This window comes from Xenia sp. Carnegie-2017, unplaced genomic scaffold, assembly GCF_021976095.1.
Source record: "Xenia sp. Carnegie-2017 unplaced genomic scaffold, XeniaSp_v1 HiC_scaffold_24, whole genome shotgun sequence".
Taxonomy (NCBI): domain Eukaryota; kingdom Metazoa; phylum Cnidaria; class Anthozoa; order Malacalcyonacea; family Xeniidae; genus Xenia; species Xenia sp. Carnegie-2017.
The window spans coordinates 13,786,014-13,806,440 of record NW_025813487.1 but is presented as its reverse complement, the minus strand read 5'-3'; the positions used below and the strand labels follow the sequence as shown (position 1 = coordinate 13,806,440).

Here is a 20,427-nt window from a genome sequence, read left to right as displayed (position 1 = left end):
GGATTAGCTTGCAAATAAACCATTCTAGAATGTCAAGGTTCGTTGATTTTCATATTTGCATGTATAATGTTTAACAGACTTTGATAGATTTTGGTGCACAATAGTGCAAGAGAGATTTTATTAACGCATAGGATAGTTTGGCCGTTTTCGAACTCGAGATGTAAAGAAATTTTGCTTGACTATTGAGAACTTTCACAGAAATATTTTTCCGTCAAACAGCGAGCGAAATTGCATATTTTTCATCCGTGACTGTTCCATTCCACTGATTTCTTCGGTTGCAATTAAATATCGGCTCGTGTTTAATGTTCTGAATCGAAAACAGAACAATTGCGTGTGAGAAAAATAATTTGGGTGATTTAATGTATCGATTTTTGCCTTCATATTATAAACACAGTGAAGAAACGATTTGAAATGAAGTATATTGTCATTTGTTGTTTCAAAACTTATTCGCGATCAAACCATTCTCAAGGAATGATTGCAATTTATAAAGAAAAATAATGAAACACTTTGTATATTCGAGATTGTACGGTAGATCGATCTCTCATTTGTTACCATAAATGATCTAATAATCGCCCAGGGTGTCGTTTAATAAAATCCATATAAAATCTATCGGTTTAAGGGGTGGGATGGGGTGTGAGCGTTAAATACGTAAGAGGTGCTTTAATGGATAAGAGGCGCTTAATAGAGAGAAGCCTTTATATCATTTTCATTATCTTAGTTTGAACAAATAAAAACAAAAATAAGACGAAAGATATGATTTCTTAGCCCAATCAGCAAACTACTATAATAATGATTATTGTTATCACCATAATCGAGTAAGAGAGATTGAATATGCTGCTTTTACACGACTGGTCTTTTCAACATCAGGTGGTATGGGGAAAGAGACGGCAATTGCTTATAAACGGCTGGCTGATCTGCTAGCACAAAGGAGAAAGCTGCAATATGGCATCACGCTAGCGTGGATGCATTGTAAACTGTCTTTCGCACTGATTAGGTCAGCAATTACTGCGATACGAGGAAATCGATCTGCCTCAACTCGCGAACACACTTTAAATATTGACCTAGGTTATTTGGAAAGTTGTCTTTACACCTGACTGTCCTTTTTTTTCTTGCTAGTAATTTGAAAATTATCATGGATATTTTAAACATTGATTTTAGTTAACATTTTTATATTTGTATGCTGTAGTTATAAAAGTTGTACCATTTTTATCATTAAATAAAATTTCTTTCATCATTTATAATCGGTGGGATGCTTGTAAGAGATGGGGCGTTTAATAGAGAGGGAAGTTTAGTACAAACCCATTCTGCAAGGGGGGCGTCTAATAGACTCATGGCATTCATTTGAGAGGGGGCGTTTATTTTGAAAAATTCAATTCTCCTCAAAAATTTTTTTTTGCACTAGGAATTGCTCGTTTTTGACAAGTAATAAATAAATAAACTTTCGTTATTCCAGTCTTAGCTAATATTTTGGCTTCCTTAAATTCTCACCAGCAATCATTAGACCAGCATTTTGGTTGAGAACAAGAAAATTGCTTTGCCTTAATCTTGCAAGTTTGATGAAATACTTCATGATGTCACTTGACAATAATTAGCTTATTTACGTGTTCTTTGACATTTTACAACAGCGAATTACTACATGGATCTGAAAGAAAGACACTTAGGGAAGATTTTTTATCTGTTGAACATTGCAAACGCGTGTTTGCTTTTCTTCGGATGCATTCTCTTCATGATACCGTAATAGTTCCAAACATGACAATCCATGTTACATTAAAACTTTTCGTAATTCTTCTTATTCAAAGATGTGCAGCTGTATAAAGTATAAAAGATTGTGTAAGGCCAACTGCTATGTCTCGGCTTTTGCACGTTTCCAATATCATCAGATAGGAAAATGAATATAATCAAATTACTTGCCCACATGTTGCCCACATCACTTCGTTTATACTCCTAACTCTTGTCAGCAGTGCCTTTTTAACTATATATGGGGGGGATTGCCCCCCAGAAAAAGGATTCCCCCCTAAATAACGGTATTTCTGCCCCCGAACTGCGAAGCAGTATTGTTCATAATTGCTGTGAGAATTTGCTTTTGATTTACTTGAGAATGAGATATGAGACTTGGTGGAATAATTGTTGCCTAGAATGGTATCCCAACTGCTTTATGTGGCCCATGGCCAGCAGCTGTATCATTTTAAAACATTTAAACAAAGAGATTTTGTCGCAAGATTTTTTTCTTTAAAGTTTCAAGTTATATTAAGAGGTTTAGCTGTGCGATTATAGCAACAAAGTGTTTGAATTATTGTTTAAAGTAAAACAAAGCTGTAGATAGAAATTAAAGTTTTACAAAATTTCTCTTCAGAATTTGGACATTTGCTAAACCGCGAGGCCACATTTTTTGTTGTGCCATTTTTCCTGTTTTGCCCTCCAGTGACATTTCTTCAAAAAAGGCACTGCTCTTGTGCTCAGTTTAACCAATTTATAATTTCGTAGAAGCACTATTATAATGTGCATTTAATAAACGAGTTTTTAGAATAGAAGATGGCATCATGAGATGCGGAAACATGTCTATTCTAAAAAAACTCGTCGTCAATATTAAATGCACTTTACCAATTTAATTATGTACTGTGCTGGAGTTGGACTTTGTCGTAGTGCTAAAAACGTGTCGTATTTTTTTCATAATTGTTTTATACCAACGAGTACATCTAGAAGTAGCAGCATTAGTATAACCTGACAGTATGTTTAGTCTATGTATGTACATATATTTCCTTGTTCACTACATACGGAAACAATACATTTATATTAAAATATTTGATGTTAATGAACTAAAATTTACATAGAACGCGACCAAACTTGCGGGTTTGCTACGCCACTGAATAGTAATTTCATTTATTTCCCATGGACCGCAAGACAGGGGGGGCATGGCATCCCCATTTTTCTATTGAGAAGTAATTTTGAGTATAATTCAGCTTCTCACATATAGAATATGTTCTCACGCTGTTTCGGTTTCCCACTTGTAAACAAGCTCTGCGGTCACTGTTTCACACTGTACATCACTGAATGACACTTAGAAAGGCAGCCAAAAAAACAGCAGCTGTTTTCGCAAAATGTGGTTGTAGTGTGAAATATTTAACAGTTGTTTCCGCATGTCATGATAAGCATCCACTAACGTATAGACACGAAAACGCCGCAAATCCTCAAATTCCTTCTCCCAAGGCTTTTCAAACACGTCTACTCCACGATACGATGCTGTCTTTTATATTTCTCGTCAATTTTCTCATCATTAATGCGACTTTTTGCCTGCAGCAAAATCATGAAGAAACGTACAAGTTCTTAAAGCCAGCACAAACCTTCCTGGGCCGACAATGTCGTTTAACATACCAAAGGTTTCGGTGTTTTCCAGTTTCAATTTCAAACGTCTATTGCTCGCGCTTTGTTGCTTTATCGGGACGATTTTGGCGAAAGAGATTTTTTGAGGTTTGTTTTTATGGCGATATTCGTGACTGTTCCTTTTTTCGCGTCAAAAATGTAATCTTTATTTTTGCATTAGTCTTTTCATAAAAGACGGTCGTATTGTATTTTCCTTCTGTGGAAGAAGAAACGTTAACAATAAGATCTATGAGAGATTCTCCACGAATGAAAGATACAACGATTCTCGATGTCATACAGTGAAAACAGTGTACAAGACATTTCTTCTACAATTGTTCATCGACGATCAATTAAAGATGGAAAACAACGTGACCCTGAAGCTTAACAGTAATCTTCAGATAGGAGGATTTCCACCCAGACGATACTCTGATTCTAATTCCATAACAGATAATGAATCTTTCAAGATTTTCGCGACACTCAAAGAAAGGAGGTGAACAATTACATCAAGTTTGTGCAGTCACTGATTTTAAGACATGATTTAATTACTGGATCTTTCGAAAGAGCAATTTAAACAGATAATTTAGTTTAGTTTTCTTGTAGTACGAGTGGCTTATAAGAGGTAATCTTCACAAGATCTTTGTGATGATAAGCGGATACGTAATAAAGTTTATCTAGCATAAATACAGTTAATTTTGTTTTTTGTGGTGACACTAAATATCAGATGATTTCTGTTGAATATCTACGAAAAAATACGTCTTTTTAGGGATATTTCATTGGATGCATCAGAAACATTAAATTTGGTTTCAACCAAAGTCGATTGCACTCTGTTCAAGATATTCCCAGTTTGAGACATCACGTTACCAAGGGAAACTGTAATTTCAGTGCGCGAGGGACTGGATATGAGGAAGTTTCTTGTACCAAAGGTAATGTCAGTTTAAGTCGCAATACATCAAAAGAAACACTTGCATATTTTAAAATTATTTTGACTAAAACTTTGACACAGATGTCGACGAATGTAATCTGGAAGAAGCGGTCTGTCCTTCCCAGGCTACTTGTATAAACACGGTCGGCTCATTTGTTTGCAAATATGCTGTAAAAGATCCAATTGAATGTGGTTTCAACCATGTGCGAAATGATCCCTGTCAACGTTTTCCATGTTATCCTGGCCGTGAATGCTGGAGAAGATCAAATGGAAGTTTTCAATGTGAAAAATGCCCCCGCTTCTTTGCTGGGGACGGAGTTGAATGTGTTTTGAATAAAAGTCAAGGTGAACATTATAATATTTCAGTTTTGTATTTCAATAACAATATCAAAAAAGTTATCTTTTGGATAGTTACCTTTAAAAGGAGAAAATAGCAAAGTGATATAATGTTAGCGGTGTTAGTTTAGCTTAGGAAAATACCTTTTGGAGCTGTAGAACTAACAGTTTAGAACTGATGGGGCTTTCGTATATCAATACAGTTTGTTTTAGTGAGTTCAGTGGCACTAGATCAACATGGGAAATGATTTTTCGGGGACTTTAGGAATTACAATTAGGAACTAAAAGACCAATCCTGTTCAAATCGAAAGTTTTTATTGTCTGTAGTAAAATCAAGAGGAGTTTAACAAGAATATACGTGTTATATTTTCTTATCTGCAGAAATTTGGACGAAAAAAGTCGAAATCAGTTTGGAAACTACGAAATGGCTGAAAGAAATAAGCAACGAATCGTCAATATACAACAAAATATTAAATGATCGATTAAAAAGAAGGTAGAACAATCATTAAAGATTTGACAGTTTATTTAGACAAAAACAGGGCAGGAGGATGATACCGACGAAGTGATGTCAATATATGGTTAATATATGAAATATTTGATATCATCTGTTGATTAATTCTAATTATTATATGCGTCACTCCGGCTAAATGGCGCTTGATTGGCTCAGAAACATTTTGCCGGTCCATTATTTTCCCGTAATCGACCACGGTCCAAAACGCGCAATTTTACAGTCAAATATAAACAAACTTCGTAATGTTAACAGCAAAACGCAAAATAAACGAAACGAAAAACCATTTACGAAGGTCATTCGAAGGAAAAAAACTTGGAAAACAGTTTAACTATCTAGACGATACAATTTGAAACGATTTATTTTTTATGGACAAAAACTAGAAAAGTGAAAATCAACCCGTAAAACAGCAAGGACAAAAGAAAGCAAGCTTCGTTTCACGTCAAATAATGCCATATAATAATTTTAATAACCTCGCTTTCTCGGTCTTTACTGAGAAATATCGGACCTCTGTCTTTTTGTACAAACCTCGCCCTACGGGCTCGGTCTATACAAAAACACCTCGGTCCGTTATTTCTCCGTAAAGACCTCGCTCTCGGTCATTAAAGGCTTATTATTTGATTTTGAGTGAATGCTTAATTAATGTCCTTTGATCGCCATTATCTCATTCTTTCTAACAGTTGTATCAATTGTTTGGAAGAACGCCAGAGTTTGTCGAGGTCTTTTTTCATGGATTAAGGTACGGATTGCTGACTTTAATGTTTTACACTTAGCTTTGAATACTTTGTTTGAATGTCACATTTTGTAGAAAGGAAAGCGATGTGATCGAGTTGGAACTAATGTTTACGAAAAAAATTGAACTTAATCGAAAACAGCTTCAAGATATTTCTATCGCAGTCGTCAGTAGCATGTCAAGCATTTGCACGAAAGCAATGTACATTGAAAAGCACACTGTGTTCCCATCATTAACAAGAAAGGAAAACACAATGACTAGTAGAGACTCCATCATAAAAGATACAATGATTCAATCAAGAAGAACGAAAACACCACGATTTATACAGAGTCCATTATGAAACACGCGATGTTCCCATCAACAAGAACGAAAACACCATTACTAATACAGAATCCGTCATGAAACAAACGATCTTCCCATCAACGACAACGAGAAACATCACAACTAATACAGAGTTCATCATGAAAGACACAATGTTCCCATCAAGAACAACGACAAACACCACGACCAATACGAAAGGTTTGTCACGTGACTTAAGGATTTGCCCATTAGCAATTTTCATGGTATTTGTTCCACAGTGAATGATGGTTTTCTCGTTTCTTTCATAGATGTGAAAGTCAAAAACAATAAGAAAGAAAGCTCGGAACGAAATAAAGCTGGGAAACGTCGGCCAATGATCCTTCACTTTATTTTGGTTTTGACTTTTTTACTCAAATAATTTGCATTGAGGTCATAAACTGGGTGCTACTTTTCTATTACGTAACGACAAAACCAAAAATTAAAAATAGGTACGAACGAGAACGTGCAGATAGCCCGGATCTTGTGATTTTATATTTTCTAGTTTGGAAAACTGGAAAACCAAGCAATGTATATGCTAGAATAATAATGGTTTATCTTTATATTTATCAGAATTTACGAGTTTTTTCATTTTTTGAGAAATTATGACTATATTCGCATGTAATTCACAGCCGACATCTGTTTCTGAAATTCTGAGAATAAACGACAAAATGGATAAAACATAACTGAAACAGGTGAGTTGTACAGTGATGAATCTTGAAATTCCAGGAAAATTTAAAAGAAACTAAGAAAGCAACGAAATAGAAATCATGGCGGATTTTCTGTAAAATAGACCTCAAAAATCAACTGTAGTTTTTAAGCGCCATAAATGAAAACTATATGTACTTTGGAGTGTATTTGAACTTCGTCGTTGTTTGTGGGGAACCGTCTACCTTCCGTGATCGAAAAATAAAATCCGAAACGGATAACTGTTTTTGATATTCAAGATAATACAGTTTGAAACAAAGATGGTGTAGACATTAAAGACATCATCATACTAATAGTTTCAAAAATAGTTTCAAACTATTAGTCTGATGATGTCTTTGGAATGAAGACGAAATATCACACCATCTTTTGTTCCAAACTCTTGTATTATCTTGAATATCAAGAAAACGAGATGTCCGTTTTCGGAATTTGTTTCATTTTGTTTTACTTAAAATTGTCTGCTTACGTGATCGATAACAAGGAAAAAATCAAATCATAAATACGTAAGTCACAAAACAGTGAAAACACTTTCTTTCTCGTTGCGTAGACTTTTCAATGCTGAGTGTTAACCATCATGCTTAGCGCGCGTTTGTTTACATGTACATGAGAGGCTCGCGGTATTTTATGACTCGGATACTTTCACAATTCCTTTTCTGCGAAAAAATAATCAAAATATTTGTAGAGTCACATATCTCAACTATTGCAGCTATTGAATTACGTAAAAAATGAATAATTAAACCAGAATTGCAACGTTTACGAAGGATTGAATTATAAATACTCTTGCCGGTCGAATTCGTTCGCCAAAAATGACCGACTACGCGCGCAATGCATGATGGTTGAAATCCAAGATATTACTGTCGGGATTATTAAGCATGAAAACGTCATCACATGCGAAAACGTTAGGATCAATATATTATGTATATACTCTGATGATGGCTTTGGAATAAAGTTGAAACACGGTGCCATCCAGTAAACTGCTATAGTGTCGAGAATCTCTCGTCCATACGCAGTTTAAAAGAGATTTGACTCATCTCCAATCCATGGTTTTTCAAAGATTTGACTCGTCTCCAATCCATGTTTTTCATGTGCATATTAAAAACCGTGTTAGGATTAATATATTATGTACATGCGAAAAAGTGACGCTATTCTTTACAGGTTTACTCTATGTAATTTAAACGTAAATAGTTTATATCACACTTCAACAAAATCACTACAAAAACACGCATTTTTTGGTACTAATACACGTTTACAACAAAACAAAGCCATATCTTTGCAATAACTCTCAAACAATCACACCTGCTTTCTCGTCGTCATGACTATTGAATCAAAAATTTAGGTGTTTTTGAAGAAATTCATACACAGTACACGCACTTAAACATATAATGAATAAATATTATTGAACATTTAACGTCATTTCAAATCATTGACAAATTAATGAGAATGGGTAAAAGTACAGTTGATGCAGTGAATATCGTCCATAAAATGGATTTTGAAAAGTACCTGCATGATTATTTGTAATAAAACCATTAAATCACTCACAAAGAGGTGCCAAGCATCGTCTGAATACGTCGTTTGATCTTTTCGAGTTCTTGTTTTTGCTGGAAAAATATGAGATTTTGTCACACAGGAACTGTGTAAGCCATACAGATAAATTTCAAAGTAAATATATAAATAAACGTCAGGGGCAGGTTGCACGAAGCCTGGAAAGCGTTATCCATTGGATGGCAAAAATTTTCAAACTTGAAAAAAAGGTGTTTATATTTTATTATGACAAAGAAATTTTGTAATCTTCGAAACAATATTTTATTTCAGTGATTGCACATTTCAAATCGTATTCATTTCTCCTATAAGTGATTTTATGAAAGTTCAGAAAAATTTGCTATCCAGTGGATAACGCTATCCAGGCTTTGTGCAACCGGCCCCAGGCTAACAGTTACTTTATACTTTGGTAAATTTTTTCCTCCTTATTTTAAAGCATTAACTGCATGAAAGATGAGAAGAAAAAGCTATTTTACACATACCATATATATATATAGGAAGTTTTGTTTATTTGAATCTCCGTAAGTACAGTGCTCGATGCTTAAGAGCAGAGCGTAATATTGATAGAAGAATAAACAATTTACTGTTTCATTCTCGCTCTTCAGGGATAATATTAAACCCTGAAGAGTGAGAATCACGAAACAGGCTTGTCGGGATGAAATTGTAGTTTTTGTGTATTTTCTTCTTCTATCGATACCATATATATATATATAGAGAGAGAGAGAGAGCAATGTGAACTGTTTGCAATGAAAATATTTTCATCGCAAACCTGGAAAAGGATTAATTCACTACACAAATTTTACGACTGAGGGCGCGAAGTGATTTTAGCTTGAACATTTAAATACATAGTGGATTCTTAATCCGTGCGTTCACGTAATGAATAATCCTTAGGCAAGGTGAGTGTCCGAGTCACTCGGTTTGTAGTTTAGTCCCAGGACAATTGGGAAAACAATTGAACGCAACTATCGTCAATAAGTATAGATAGAATCGACAATTTCTGTCCCGGCTCCTCAGCAAGTGACTCATGAAAACAGGCCCCGACGAAACATGTTCCAGACGAAATAACAAGTCGTCGAAGTCGGATTCGTTGATTTCGCTTACATGACGTTTACTGCACGAGTTAAAATTTTCAAACTCGCGACAATCATATGGACTATGGGGGATATTGGGCAACTCACAACTTCCTTCGCAGCGTTGTCACGAAATTTCTTTAATTCCGTCTTCAAAGAAGCTTGCAAATTCATCTAAATATACAATGATACATTTAGCTAGAAGACTGAATGCTAAAATCACAAACATGGTCTTAAGTTATGTTTGTCACTATTGCCATACGTTAAGAATTAGTCATTCAATCAGTGCAGAAAACAGAGGCACCCCCTGGATAGTTTTTGTTGGAATGTTCTAATTAGCATTTTGAGTGGACCCGAGGGGGGGAGATCGTCTGTTTTTACACTTGTTGAGTGGCAAATCAATAGTTTATAGCGTCTACAAAAAAATTACAAGAGACGATCTTTTCTATTTTTAATTCTGTGCTACACCAATAGGAAACAACAGCATCAGTTGAAGATTACGCAAATCCGTGACTCCAACCTGTTCAGATTGCTCATTTTCTTCAATCTTTCTAAATGTTTCCACAAAAGCTTTTTGAGTCGTCAAAATTCCTCGCCAACTGAAAATATAGATTACGAATTCTAATTATATGGAAAGCGTCACTTCCGGCAAAATGGCGCGCTTTGATAGGCTCAGAAACATTTTTGCCGGGCCATTATTTTCCCGTAATCGACCAGGGTCCTAAACGCGTAATTTTACTGTCAAATGTAAACAAACTTCGTAAAGCAAACAGCAAAACGCAAAATAAACAAAAGAAAAAACCATTTACGAATGTGATTCGAAGGAAAAAACTTAGAAAACAGTTAAACTATTCAGACGATACAATTTGAAACGATTTATTTTTTATGGACGAAAACTAGAAAAGTGAAAGCCAACCGGTAAAAACAGTAAGACGAGAAAGAAAGCAAGCTTCGTTTCAGGTCAAACAATGCCACATAATGATCCTTTAATAACCTCGCTTTTCGGTCTTTACTGAGAAATATCGGACCTCTGTCTTTTGTACAAACCTCGCCCTACAAGCTCGGTCTGTACAATAACACCTCGGTCTGTACAATAACACATTTATGTACAAACGGAGTAATAATTTAACGGACTTCAACTTTAACCTAACAAGGAACAGCAAACGAATTCGTTCCCATTCTACAAGTTGAAGCTGTGATTCCCATCTACCAAAAGTAAACACAAACTAGGACACCAACCTATCTCGCTCTTAAAGACTATATTAACTTGAGTACTTCCAATAAGATTGCTAAATCTATTTTTCATTTTGAATCTTTACTAAATCTGCAACTTTAGTAGTACTTGATTATACTTTTGAATATGTATGTGTGTGTGTGTGTTTTGAGAAGCTTTCAATGTATTCAAGGTATTTTACAGGTTATACAAAACAGCATCCCAGTGAAAACACTCAAGTGATGTGGTCTCCGGAATAAATTGAAATATAAATAAATAAATAAAGACGAACAATCCTTGTATAGTTTTTCACGAACATCAAAAAATCAGCGCTTTATCCAGATGTGCAGATAAACAATAAAACATTATAAAATGAAAAATACCATTTCTCTTGCTCCTTTCTTTGTGTGGCTAAATCTTATAGACTATTGTCAACTTGCGTCTAAAACAGCATAAAGTTATCATACGTTTGAAGTATAAACAAATTGAAGCGTATATATGTCTGTAGGAAAATCCAACAATCACGCAGCACAATGTAATGCCTTTATGCAGGCTATAGTCCCTATTTCCTCAGAATTTGATACAATGTTACAATAGCTTGAGCCTGTAAACATTTTGTTCAGTCGTGACATAGACTATATGAGTAGCTGATAATTTAATTAGCTGTTCTTAAAAATAAAGCTTCAAATTCGTCAGCGAAAATCAAAGACAACTGTATGTATAGGAGTCATGAACATTTTGTTTACATAAACATACCATCAAACACCTTTTATTTCTTTTATAAAACAACAATTATGCGAAACAAATCGGTTCAAAACAAACTAATGTTTTCATTTTTCCTCTAACACATATTCATGATCGATTTGCAAATTCTCATTGATTGACTAAATTGCGCTCAGATTGGTTAATAACGATACTTCCGTGTTCAAAAAGCATTCCCTTTACACAAATATTTAACAAGTAATTTGGCACCCCTTCTGCACCCTCTCGAACCAAGGTTGAGAGGGGTGTACAAACCTCCACTCGCTCACCCTTTACTAAATTTATCTCAAGTTGACATAAAGAGCTCACCCATATCCTCATTACTATGAGTTGTTTTCTTTCTGCCTTTCAAAAAATGAAAATATTTGATTCTCCCCGTTATTTTCATGCAAGAACGGCGAAAACTGAAAGACGCATTGAATATTTTAAACACATCGCGAAAATGTTTAAGAGGGTTTTGGCAACTTTGACATCCTTACCAGTTCACACTGCTCTTTTTTATTTTTCTCCATACGACCCCTCTTCATCGTTCTACAAATAAAATTTTAAAGGCTGTATCACTTGTGCAAGCGACAAACATTCTTTATCATAGTAAATAAAATGTCTTTATGGAATTTTGTAATACGTATAGGATACCTGAATCTTGGAAGTTTGTTCGTCAAGAAACGTATTGAATAAAATATAAATGAATTAGTAAAGAAATCGAGTGAAGAGAAGCAGTTGTTAGTCTTCGATGTAGTGAAATTAATACATCTTCCAATTCCGTTTCCTCCTCAGGTTTGATGAAAGGTTCTGATTCGGCGGGTTCCTTTGGTTTTATGTCTTTGCCAATCTGCCATGTTTTGAAATATTTTGTTTGAAGACCAACTGAATAAAAACATTATAAATTGTTGGCTGCAAGAGTAAAAGGCTTTAAGTCTCACTTGCCATTTTCTTGGCAAGTGCATTCAATTGTCAAGTGTAATCAATTGTCTTCCTCAGCTGATACCAATGGCTATGTAACTTTCCTCAAAGATGTATAGCCACAAGATATACAACTACCAGGCGCCGGTTGCACGAAACCTTGATAGCGTTATCTATTGGATAGCAAAAATTTTGAAACTTGTGAAGAAGGTGTTTTTACTTTTCATACGACAAAGAATTTTAATAATCGATATCTTCGAAACAATATTATATTTCAGTGATTGCACAGTTCAAATCGTATACTTTTCTCTTATAAGAGATTTTATGAAGATTCAGAAAAATTTGCTATACAGTGGATGACGCTATCCAGGCTTCGTGCAGCCGGCCCCAGGTCTCTAGCAGCTCGGTTTACACACACCCCGCCCCAGTCTCTTGCTACTAAACTATAATTTGCGGTCTTATATTTTTGGCAAGACTGACCTGTAGCCTGTTTTTGTGCCTCTGGATCGTCTTTCTTTCCTGCGTCCCCTTCATCTTTTGGTGCACCGAAAATGCTCTTATTTGCAATGCCATAAAAGCGATGAATTACACAGCGTCGTATCCTGGTAAGAAAATTGCCATTCACAGCACATAGTACCATCAAACCATGAATAAAATTCAAGAACTTACTCCTCTTGTCGATGCTTGTTTGCTCGCATTTCCGCCATTTTATTGTCATAGAGCTATGGGATAAAGAGATACACATGTATACATGAGATGCACAGGAGATACACATGTATACAACAAATTCTACATCGTTTTACGTTTGCACATGAAATGACAAGATCATAGAAATCAATGCTCTCGTTGTACAGGTTCTCGGCTAGACTGCAGTTTAGCGGGACACCCGAAGCGCTTATATGCGGAGCGCGGGCTCGCTTTTGTTTAGGATTGTAGGGTTAGGGTTTGGGTCAGCGTCGAAGGTGTCCGCTAAAATGCAGTAGTCCCCAAGTTGTCTGTTGCTACATGATTTGTATCAACAGCTTTAAATCATTATAAAAAAGCTATTACAATGGTTTTTTTTGTCAGAATGTCTAAACATGAATTCGTCAATGAATAAAAACAGGTACGTCTTGTCCTACACTTACTTGACGAGTGGCCTGACGCTATGTTAATACATATGCAGAGTTGTTTGGGATTATCTTGGAAATAAACCATTCTAGAATGTCAAGGTTCGTTGATTTTCATAATTGCATGTATAATGTTTAACAGACTTTGATAGATTTTCGGTGCACAATAGTGCAAGAGAGATTTTATTATTGCAAAGGATACTTTGGCCGTTTTCGAACTCGAGATGTAAAGAACTTTGCTTGATTATTGAGAACTTTCACAGAAATATTTTTCCTTCAAACAGCGAGCGAAATTGCATATTTTTCATCCGTGACTGTTCCATTCCATTGATTTCTTCGGTTGCAATTAAACACGTCTACTCCACGTAATACGATGCTGTCTTTTATATTTCTCGTCAATTTTCTCATCATTAATGCGACTTTTTGCCTGCAGCAAAATCATGAAGATACGTACAAGTTCTTCAAAGCCAGCACAAACCTTCCTGGGCCGACAATGTCGTTTAACATACCAAAAGGTTTCGGTGTTTTCCAGTTTCAATTTCAAACGTCTATTGCTCGCGCTTTGTTGCTTTATCGGGACGATTTTGGCGAAAGAGATTTTTTGAGGTTTGTTAATGGCGACATTCGTGACTGTTCCTTTTTTCGCGTCAGAAATGTAATCTTTATTTTTGCATTAGTCTTTTCATAAGCAACGGTCTTATTGTATTTTCCTTCTGTGGAAGAAACGTTAACAATAAGATAATCTGCGAGATTCTCCACGGATGAAAGATACAACGATTCTCGATATCATACAGTGAAAACAGTGTACAAGACATTTCTTCTACAATTGTTCATCGACGATCAATTAAAGATGGAAAACAACGTGACCCTGAAGCTTAACAGCAATCTTCAGTTAGGAGGATTTCCACCCAGACGATACTCTGATTCTAATTCCATAACAGATCATGAATCTTTCAAGATTTTCGCGACACTCAAAGAAAGGAGGTGAACAATTACATCAAGTTTGTGCAGTTACTGATTTTAAGACATGATTTAGTTACTGGATCTTTCGAAAGAGCAATTTAAACAGATAATTTAGTTTAGTTTTCATTTGTAGTACGAGTAGCTTATAAGAGGTAATCTTCACAAGATCTTTGTGATGATAAGCGGATACGTAATAAAGTTTATCTAGCATAAATACAGTTAATTTTGTTTTTTTTTGTGGTGACACTAAATATCAGATGATTTCTGTTGAATATCTACGAAAAAATACGTCTTTTTAGGGGATATTTCATTGGATGCATCAGAAACATTAAATTTGGTTTCAACCAAAGTCGATTGCACTCTGTTCAAGATATTCCCAGTTTGAGACATCACGTTACCAAGGGAAACTGTAATTTCAGTGCGCGAGGACTGGATATGAGGAAGTTTCTTGTACCAAAGGTAATGTCAGTTTAAGTCGCAATACATCAAAAGAAACACTTGCATATTTTAAAATTATTTTGACTAAAACTTTGACACAGATGTCGACGAATGTAATCTGGAAGAAGCGGTCTGTCCTTCCCAGGCTACTTGTATAAACACGGTCGGCTCATATGTTTGCAAATATGCTGTAAAAGATCCAATTGAATGTGGTTTCAACCATGTGAGAAATGATGCCTGTCAACGTTTTCCATGTTATCCTGGCCGTGAATGCTGGAGAAGATCAAATGGAAGTTTTCAATGTGAAAAATGTCCCCGCTTCTTTTCTGGGGACGGAGTTGAATGTGTTTTGAATGAAAGTCAAGGTGAACATTATAATATTTCAGTTTTGTATTTCAATAACAATATCAAAAAGTTATCTTTTGGATAGTTACCTTTAAAAGGAGAAAATAGCAAAGTGATATAATGTTAGCGGTGTTAGTTTAGCTTAGGAAAATACCTTTTGGAGCTGTAGAACTAACAGTTTAGAACTGATGGGGCTTTCGTATATCAATACAGTTTGTTTTAGTGAGTTCAGTGGCACTAGATCAACATGGGAAATGATTTTTCGGGGACTTTAGGAATTACAATTTGGAACTAAAAGACCAATCTTGTTCAAATCGAAAGTTTTATTGTCTGTTGTAAAATCAAGAGGAGTTTAACAAGAATATACGTGTTATATTTTCTTTTTGCAGAAATTTGGACGAAAAAGTCGAAATCAGTTTGGAAACTACGAAATGGCTGAAAGAAATAAGCAACGAATCGTCAATAAATAACAAAATGTTAAATGATCGATTAAAAAAGAAGGTAGAACAATCATTAAAGATTTGACAGTTTATTTAGACAAAAAAAACGGGGGGAAGGACAAGAAGTTGATTGGTTCAGAAACATTTTTGCCTGTCCATTATTTTCCCGTAATCGACCAGGGTCCAAAACGCGTAATTTTACAGTCAAATGTAAACAAATTTCGTAAAGCAAACAGCAAAACGCAAAATAAACGAAACGAAAAACCATTTACGAATGTGATTCGAAGGAAAAACACTTGGAAAACATTTAAACTATCTAGACGATACAATTTGAAACGATTTATTTTTATGGACGAAAACTAGAAAAGTGAAAATCAACCCGTAAAACAGCAAGGAAGAGAAAGAAAGCAAGCTTCGTTTTACGTCAATAATGCCATATAATAATCCTTCTAATAACCTCGCTTTCTCGGTCTTTACTGAGAAATATCGGACCTCTATCTTTTGTACAAACCTCGCCCTACGGACTCGGTCTGTACAAAACACCTCGGTCCGTTATTTCTCCGTAAAGACTTCGCCTCGGTCATTAAGGGCTTATTATTTGATTTTGAGTGAATGCTTAATTAATGTCCTTTGATCGCCATTATCTCATTCTTTCTAACAGTTGTACCAATTGTTTGGAAGAACGCCAGAGTTTGTCGAGGTCTTTTTCTTGGATTCAGGTACGGATTGCTGACTTTAATGTTTTACACTTAGCTTTGAATACTTTGTTTGAATGTCACATTTTGTAGAAAGGAAGCGATGTGATCGAGTTGGAACTAATGTTTACGAAAAATTGAACTTAATCGAAAACAGCTTCAAGATATTTCTATCGCAGTCGTCAGTAGCATGTCAAGCATTTGCACGAAAGCAATGTACATTGAAAAGCACACTGTGTTCCCATCATTAACAAGAAAGGAAAACACAATGACTAGTAGAGACTCCATCATAAAAGATACAATGATTCAATCCAGAAGAACGAAAACACCACGATTTATACAGAGTCCATTATGAAACACACGATGTTCCCATCAACAAGAACGAAAACACCATTACTAATACAGAATCCGTCATGAAACAAACGATCTTCCCATCAACGACAACGAGAAACATCACAACTAATACAGAGTCCATCATGAAAGACACAATGTTCCCATCAACAACAAAGACAAACACCACAACCAATACGAAAGGTTTGTCACGTGACTTAAGCATTTGCCCATTAGCAATTTTCATGGTATTTGTTCCACAGTGAATAATGGTTTTCTCGTTTCTTTCATAGATGTGAAAGTCGAAAACAATAAGACAGAAAGCTCGAAACGAAATAAAGCTGGGAAACGTCGGCCAATGATCCTTCACTTTATTTTGGTTTTGACTTTTTTACTCAAATAATTTGCATTGAGGTCATTAACTGTGGTGCTTCTTTTCTATAACGTAACGACAAAACCAAAAAAATTAAAAATAGGTGCGAACGGGTACGTGCAGATAGCCCGGATCTTGTGATTTTATATTTTCTAGTTTCGAAAACTGGAAAAACAAGCAATGTATATGCTGGAATAATAATGGTTTATCTTTTTATTTATCAGAATTTACGAGTTTTTTTTCACTTTTTGAGAAATTATGACTATATTCGCGTGTAATTCACAGCCGACATCTATTTCTGAAATTCTGAGAATAAATGACACTATGGATAAAATATAACTAAAACAGGTGAGTTGTACAGTGACGAATCTTGAAATTCCAGGAAAATTTAAAAGAAACTAAGAAAGCAACGAAATAGAAATCATGGCGGATTTTCTGTAAAATAGACCTCAAAGTTCAACTGTAGTTTTTAAGCGCTATAAATCAAAACTATATGTACTTTGGAGTGTATTTGAACTTCGTCGTTGTTTGTGGTGAACCGATCGAAACAAAACAAATTCCGAAAACGGACATCTCGTTTTCTTGATATTCAAGATAATACAAGAGTTTGAAACAAAGATGGTGTGATATTTCGTCTTTATTCCAAAGACATCATCAGACTAATAGTTTCAAAGTATTGTTTCAAAAATAGTTTCAAACTATTAGTCTGATGATGTCTTTGGAATGAAGACGAAATATTACACCATCTTTGTTTCAAACTCTTGTAATATCTTGAATATCAAGAAAACGAGATGTCCGTTTTCGGAATTTGTTTCATTTTGTTTTACTTAAAATTGTCGCTTACGCAATCGATAACAAGGAAAAATCAAATCATAAATACGTAAGTCACAAAACAGTGAAAACACTTTCTTTCTCGTTGCGTAGACTTTTCAATGGTGAGTGTTAACCATCATGCTTAGCGCGCGTTTGTTTACAGGCTCGCGGTATTTTATGACTCGGATACTTTCACATTTCCTTTTCTGCGAAAAGAATCAAAATATTTGTAGAATCACATATCTCAACTATTGCAGCTATTGAATTACATAAAAATGAATAATTCAACCAGAATTGCAACGTTTACGAAGGATTGAATTATAAATACTCTTGCCGGTCGAATTCGTTCGCCAAAATGACCGACCACGCGCGCAATGCATGATGGTTGAAATCCAAGTTATTACTGTCGGGATTATTAAGCATGAAAAACGTCTTCACATGCGAAAAAAGTGACGCTAATCTTTACAGGTTTACTTTATGTAATTTACACATAAATAGTTTATATCACACCTCAATAAAATCACTACAAAAACAGGCATTTTTGGTACTAATACACGTTTACAACAAAACAAAGCCAAATCTTTGCAATAACTCTCAAACAATCACACCTGTTTTCTCGTCGTCATGACTATTGAATCAAAAATTTAGGTGTTTTTGAAGAAATTCATACACAGTACACGCATTTAAACATATAATGAATAAATATTATTGAACATTTAACGTCATTTCAAATCATTGACAAATTAATGAGAATGGGTAAAAGTACAGTTGATACAGTGAATATCGTCCATAAAATGGATTTTGAAAAGTACCTGCGTGATTATTTGTAATAAAACGATTAAATCACTCACAAAGAGGTGCCAAGCATCGTCTGAATACGTCGTTTGATCTTTTCGAGTTCTTGTTTTTGCTGAAAAAATATGAGATTTTGTCACACAGGAACTGTGTAAGCCATGCAGATAAATTTCAAAGTAAATATATAAATAAACGTCAGGGGCAGGTTGCACGAAGCCTGGAAAGCGTTATCCATTGGATGGCAAAATTTTCAAACTTCTAAAAAGGTGTTTATATTTTATTATGATAAAGAAATTTTGTAATCTTCGAAACAATATTTTATTTCAGTGATTGCACATTTCAAATCGTATTCATTTCTCCTATAAGTGATTTTATGAAAGTTCAGAAAAATTTGCTTTTCAGGCTTCGTGCAACCGGCCCCAGGCTAACAGTTACTTTATACTTTGGTAAATTTTTCCTCCTTATTTTAAAGCATTAACTGCATGAAAGATGAGAAGAAAAGCTATTTACACATACCATATATATATATAGGAAGTTTTGTTCATTTGAATCTCCGTAAGTACAGTGCTCGATGCTTAAGAGCAGAGCATAAATATTGATAATAAGAAGAAAATACACAAAAACTACAATTTCATCCCGACAAGCCTGTTTCGTGATTTCTCACTCTTCAGGGTTTACAATCGGTTTACAATACAGGGGATAATATTAAGCCCTGAAGAGTGAGAAATCACGAAACAGGCTTGTCGGGATGAAATTGTAGTTTTTGTGTATTTTCTTCTTCTATCGATACCATATATATATATAGAGAGAGAGAGAAAGCAATGTGAACTGTTTGCAATGAAAATATTTTCACCGCAAACCTGGAAAAGTATTAATCCACTACACAAATTATACGACTGAGGGCTCGACGTGATTTTAGCTTGAACATTTAAATACATAGTGGGATACTTAATCCGTGCGTTCACGTAATGAATAATCCCTAGGTAAGTGTCCGAGTCATTCGGTTCGTAGTTTTGTCCCAGGACAATTGGGCAAATATTTGAATCCAACTATCATAAATTAGTATAAAAGGAATCGACAATTTATGTCCCGGCTCCTCAGCAAGTGACTCATGAAAACAGGCCCCGACGAAACCATGTTCCAGACAAAAACAAGTCGTCGAAGTCGGATTCCTTAATTTCGCTTACATGACGTTTACTGCACGAGTTAAAATTTTCAAATTCACGACAATCATATGGACTATGGGGGAGATAACGGTGGGCAACTCACAACTTCCTTCGCAGCGTTGTCCCGAAATTTCTTTAATTCCGTCTTCAAAGAAGCTTGCAAATTCATCTAAATATACAATGATACATTTAGCTAGAAGACCGAATGCTAACGTCACAAACATGGTCTTAAGTGATTTTTGTCACTATTGCCATACGTCATGAATTAATCATTCAATCAGTGCAGAAAACAGAGGCACCCCCCTGGATAGTTTTTGTTGGAATGTTCTAATTAGCATTTTGAGTGGACCCGAGGGGGGGGGGAGATCGCCTCTGTTTTTACACTTGTTGAGTGGCAAATCAATAGTTTATAGCGTCTACAAAAAAATTACAAGAGACGATCTTTTCTATTTTTTAATTCTGTGCTACACCAATAGGAAACAGCAGCATCAGTTGAAGATTACGCAAATCCGTGACTCCAACCTGTTCAGATTGCTCATTTTCTTCAATCTTTCTAAATGTTTCCACAAAAGC

The 20,427-nt window shown here is 35.2% G+C and overlaps 4 long non-coding RNA genes across 4 annotated transcripts; 3 read left to right on the top strand and 1 right to left on the bottom strand.

The window, feature by feature from the left end:
- The first annotated feature begins 4,128 nt into the window (after positions 1-4,128).
- Positions 4,129-6,770, top strand: LOC124450851. Its single transcript, XR_006950229.1, has 6 exons — positions 4,129-4,283; positions 4,364-4,627; positions 5,000-5,111; positions 5,807-5,865; positions 5,935-6,378; positions 6,468-6,770. It is a non-coding gene; the product is annotated as an uncharacterized LOC124450851 (long non-coding RNA).
- Positions 6,771-7,986: 1,216 nt separating this feature from the next.
- On the bottom strand, positions 7,987-10,109 carry LOC124450852. Its single transcript, XR_006950230.1, has 3 exons — positions 10,030-10,109; positions 9,618-9,683; positions 7,987-8,498 (listed from the first exon to the last, which is right to left on the bottom strand). It is a non-coding gene; the product is annotated as an uncharacterized LOC124450852 (long non-coding RNA).
- A 3,754-nt stretch (positions 10,110-13,863) lies between these two features.
- Positions 13,864-16,401, top strand: LOC124451036. Its single transcript, XR_006950324.1, has 6 exons — positions 13,864-14,102; positions 14,174-14,480; positions 14,759-14,918; positions 14,999-15,262; positions 15,632-15,743; positions 16,344-16,401. It is a non-coding gene; the product is annotated as an uncharacterized LOC124451036 (long non-coding RNA).
- Positions 16,402-16,515: 114 nt separating this feature from the next.
- Positions 16,516-17,306, top strand: LOC124450997. The gene is made up of 2 exons (XR_006950299.1): positions 16,516-16,920; positions 17,001-17,306. It is a non-coding gene; the product is annotated as an uncharacterized LOC124450997 (long non-coding RNA).
- Positions 17,307-20,427: the final 3,121 nt, after the last annotated feature.